Consider the following 5,590-nt stretch of genomic DNA (forward strand, 5'->3'; position numbering starts at 1 on the left):
TGACAGATTTGTGATGGTCCTTTTCTGTGCTTGCTGTCAGCAACACTAAACGATGATTCAAAAGGTGGTTTTTCAGCTCGCTTTTCATGTGACGGAGAGACGGTGCCTTCATTTTTATCAACCATATTATGCTTTTCCCTGTTACCTTCACTTCTCCAGATTCTGACATCTTTACAACTCTCTTATTTGTTCCCAAAGTACAAACCTCTCAAAACTTGTGGTCACATCGCTGATGTATCACGGTAAATATGTGTTGGTTTTGCCCCAAACAAAACCCATTCTCTGTCAGTTATTTCTTACCTTGTTTGGTTTATAAAACAATTGTTTTGAATCTAAACAGGTCAAGGTACAGTTACGAATGAGTCTTCAAACTGAAAGGAAACAAAAGTTACTAATAGGGCCCTAAGTAGGGTTGCCAACTCCAGCTTGGAAAATTACTGGAGATTTGAGGGTGGAACCTGGGATGGGTGGTGTCTGAGGAGGGGAGAGACTTCAATAGGGCATAATGCCCTAGAGTTCACCCTCCAGAGCTGTCCTTTCTTCAGGGGAACTGATCTCTGTGGCCTGGAGATCAGTTGTAATTACTGGAGATCTCAATGACTGCCTGGAAGTTGGCAAACCTAGCCTTAAGTGACGATTAACAATAAATGTGAATTAAAACCTTTGCCCCCTTTTCTGCCTTTTCCATTCTACAGCACAGACATGGCCTTACCAGCACTCACCCCTTATGACACTGCTTTCCGTTTCATTCTTCATCTATCTGCCAAATAACTGTGAGCTAATTTGTAAACACTATGATTCAATAGGATGTGCAATATGGTATTTCTCATTTAAATAAAGTATCTAAACTATACAATTACTGAAATTGGTGACATTGGGTCAGTGTCTGCTCTCTGGAGCTCTCTCAGCTCCACCAGCCTCACAGGGTGATTGTTGTGGGGATAATAATAATGTCCTTTATAAATCGCTCTGAATGGGCATTAAGCTGTCCTGAAGGGCGGTATATAAATGGAATGCTACTGTTATTTGTTACTTTGGTTTTAGATTAATTTTTTAAACAAAAAAAATTCAGTAATTGTATAGCTTAAATAATTAAATGAGAAACACCAAAAAAGTGGATGAAAAGACAGTATTCTAATCTCAGGGTAGCCCTTGGGCAGCACTGACCTCCTGACTTAGCAACAGAACCAGGGTTTTTTTTCAGCTGGAACGGGGTGGAACAGAGTTCCGGAACCTCTTGAAAATGGTCACATGGCTGGTGGCCCCGCCCCCTGATCTCCAGACAGAGGGGAGTTTAGATTGCCCTCTGTCTGGAGATCAGGGGGCGGGGCCACCAGCCATGTGACCATTTTCTCCAAGGGCAACCCACTGAGTTCCACCACCTCTTTTCCCAGAAAAAAAGCCGTGAACAGAACTATAAGCCTGACCCATCACCAGAATTATGTGCTCGGGAGGCCTAAAAGTACAGACTGGGGACATGAGTCAGCGCAAAACAGAGGAGAAATACAGCTAGCTGAAAACATTTACAAATATATAGGGCATTATCTCTTTTCCACTTTCAGCTCCACCTTTGAAGGGTTTTATCTAGGGTTGCCAGCTCCAAGTTGGGAAATTCCTGGAGATTTGGGTGTGGAGCCTGGAGAGGGTGGGGTTTGAGGAGGGACCTCAGTGGGGTATAATGCCATGGAGTCCACCCTCCAAAGCAACCATTTTATCAAGGGGAATTGATATCTGTAGCTTGGAGATCAGTTGTAATTCTGGGAGATTTCCAGCAACCCTAGGTTTAGCAACTCAGTACATGAAGCTGGCCAATTCAGTCAGATCACTGGTCTATCAGGATCGATGGTGTGTCTAAATCTGACTGGCAGAAGCTTTCCAAAGGCTCAGGCAGAGACTTTTCACATCACTTACTACTAAGATTGCCAACTCTGCTTTGGGAAAAACCTGGAGATTTGGGGAAGCCTGGAGTTTGGGAATGGACCTCAGCAGGGACCCATAGACCCATACAGCCCACCTACCTTCAGTGGAACTGAACTGTGTAGTCTGGAGAATAGTTTTAATTCCATGATGTATCCTGGCCCCACCTGGAGGTTGGCATCCTGAACTACTACTTGAGCCTGGGGCTGCCAAGAATTGAACCTGGGACTTTCTGCATGCCAAGCAGATGCTCTACTTCTGGGCCACAGCCCAACCTTCCTTCCTCCCTCCTCAATCATACTTCAAATAATTTCAGCCAGAATATAAGCGGGAGAGCCAGGCCCTATTTCTGCCCAGAGCTGTGCTTGCAGGAGAAGCAAAATGGTGCTTTTTAACATTATTAAATAATGTTAAAGCATTGCCACTACTTTTATGGTTTTTCTTTACCGAGTATCTCAGTATGCGAAAGGCTGAACTTACCTTTCATCGTGGTTAGAAATGAAACCTGAACACATTCAGGAGGAGAGCAGGAGAGTAGGGCCTTGGCCCTTCATTTTACTCACCATTAACCATACAAGCTGGGTCAGACTCCAGGTATTGCCAACCTCCAGGTGTGGCCTGGAGATCTCCCAGAATTACAACTTATTTCCAGATTATAGAGATCAGTTCCCCTGGAGAAAAGTCTGAGTTGGAGGTTGGACACTATGGCATTATACCCCACTGAAGACCCTGTCCTCCCCAAACCCTACCCTCTACAATCCCCCCCCCAAATCTCCAGAAATTTTCAAACCTGGTGTTGGCAACCCTGGTCCTTGTTCCTTTTCTCTGCTCCTGTTATGCAGTTGTGCCCCAGCTTCCCACTTCTATTCTCCCCCACCCACACTTTCTTTTGGATTTCTGGCTAATGAGGGGCAAGAACACAGAGCTCCCCTTTTGCTTTCCTTACTCATTTAACCCTTCAGTCCTCACAGCCATTTCTTTCACTTACTGCTTCTGTTGTCTTATGCCAAGGCCAGGATCTCTGTCAGTTACCCACACCAGAAAGAAAGATACCGAGATTCAGTCATAGTATACAAAGATTACATAATTAACTTATTCTGGGTTTATGTTAAAAAATCAAAATGATGTTTTTCTGTGTGGGTCAGATAATAGAGCCAATTTGGCTATTTGGGAGAGAAAGGAGTACTCACTGTGCTTTCTGTGGGGCTGCAAAGTCAGAGCCGCGCTACAAGTGACGCCTCACACAGGTTGGACACTTGTCAGCTTCCCTCAAGTTTTGATGGGATATGTAGGCATCCTGGTTTTACAGCTTGGCTCTCCATTACAGCTGCAAGACCAGGATGCCTACATTTCCCATCAAAACTTGAGGGAAGCTGTGTCAGGCGTCACTTGTAGCTTGGCTCTGAGTTATTCTCCACGCATTCTGTTGACAGACATGTTCTAGTTCTTATTCACCAAGTATCTCGGGCAATAGCATGCGAGGGCTTAATCTTTTCCCCCTGCAACATTTCCCCAACCTGTAATAGCCCTGGGTGCAGCCGCTTGCCCCACTGAGGAAAGTTACACATTGTCCTTAAGTACACTTTTTTCTAGTGTGGCAAAAAAAGAGTTCCCGGGAGGCACATGGAGGGGGGAAGCTTAAGCCCTCATATGTGGCCATCCCAAGCTGAATCAGGCCTATGTGTGCCTTACAATTAAGTTCTGAGTCCCAAACTCACACAGTGCATCTGGATGACAGAAATTTTGGGGGGGGGGGGGACAAAAACTTTAGCACTCTTGCCAATGCTAATTCATTGACAGGCACTACATGGGCCCTGTTTCACCAAAGGGAGCAGAACCACCTCTCTGAACGAATGCTAAGGTGTTTAAGTCTTCTAAAAAATGGAATAAAAAAATATCAGAATGAACACTTTCAGTACACCTAGCAATAAAACATTGTACTGTAATGTAGATTTTTGAAATATTTATTGTAATTTGAGGTAACAAGAATATTGTGCTTAATAAAGAAAATGCTTAATATTACTAAAATAAAATGATTGAATATCAATTTGTATTTTAAAAACAACCAGTAACTGATTTCTTAAATATACATACAATTGAAGCATTTTCACCTTCTTCTGGAAATGATTTTCAGATACTCATACTTCCAGCAAAATAGGAAGAGCACAAAATAGTTTCAATAGTTAGGAAGGGGTTTTATTTTTCCCTTCTGCTAAATTAAAAAAAGTTTGAAAACACTGCACTGGCCTGCTGGAAGAAATCTTCAGGAGATTCTCATTAACAGCAGGTACATGCAGGTGACACCATAGTGGATATACATACACGGCTCCTTTCCCCAGGAATGAGAACGTTTGCTTATTTATAAAAATAGTGTAAGAGTTAAGGACCTTTACTGTATACAATAAATCAAAGCAACACACTCCCAAATGTATCAGTTGCATGCGCTTCAACATGGACCGTCAGGCATTTTGAAAAGTCTCACCTTCTGCTTTACCCTGAATACATCTCTACTAAGGAAGAGTAAGTAGCACACCCTGGCGCGCTTATTGTACCGAACAAGTCCTCTGCTCAATTTACAAACTCACCTCCATGCTCATTTCTATACAATTTGTCAAGGCACCCAAATCACAACTCTTAAAAGCTTAGCTTTAGGCATGAATTTCACACCCCATTCTATTTATTATGCACCTTACAAAGGAGAGTAAGCACATTTCTTGTCATCTCAGGCTCTCTTAGAATTCCAATGATAAAATATATAATTTATACTCGTTTTTCAAAAAAGGCTCCCCTTGACTACTCAGAGAACTTCTTGAATTGCTTTTTCCACCTAACTATTGAAATCAAAAGCGGAAATGAACACTGGTATGCGAGATCATGAATCACCCTGTTACTGCTGAACAGGCAAGAGTCCTAAGTTTGCAGGTAAATCCTGGAATCACACAAGAAGCTGCTTTGGACTGAATCAGACCAATCAAAGTCAAAATTGTCTGTGCAGACTGGCAGTGGGTCTCCAGGGTCTCAAGTAAGGATCTTTCACATCACTGACTACCTAATCCTTTAAAATGGAGATGCCAGGGATTGAACCTGGGTCTTTTTGCACGGCAAACAGCTGCACTACCACTGAGCCATGGTCCCTTCCCCATCAATATGTGCAGAGGAGAATATTAGTTCCTTCACACAGCAGCTCAGGTAGACTAAGCCAGTGGTTTGTTGACAACCATGTCATTTTGCAGATTCCCATCAATGGTTTGGATCTACCGCAGCATTTTTGTTGGGTGGGGAAGAGGGATTTCTATCCATGTAGCGTAACTTCCTCTCCTCCTCCCTCCCCTCCATAGCCCAAAATGCCCCCCAAGGGCAGCATATCAGGGGATATTTGAGCTGCAGCAAGAGAAGAGGCGCGAAAGTTGCCCTCTGTAGACTGAAATCCTCTGTAGACTGAAATGTCCCTAGAAATTCTCCAGTGGATCCATTACCTGAAAGCTGGTGAGACATCGCATAGCTTTACATACATAAAGTTTTGCTAGACTTCCATGTTGCTTTGTAGTATGAAATAGCTCAGGAATTTGCATTTTAAATTTTCCTGGTTTGCTTCAGTTGCTTTAACAGGGCATCAATGTCTTTTTTTCAAATACGGATCGTCCCTTTTCCAGAAATAATCACCAGACACCAA

Source organism: Eublepharis macularius, chromosome 6 (assembly GCF_028583425.1).
Source record: "Eublepharis macularius isolate TG4126 chromosome 6, MPM_Emac_v1.0, whole genome shotgun sequence".
Lineage (NCBI taxonomy): Eukaryota > Metazoa > Chordata > Lepidosauria > Squamata > Eublepharidae > Eublepharis > Eublepharis macularius.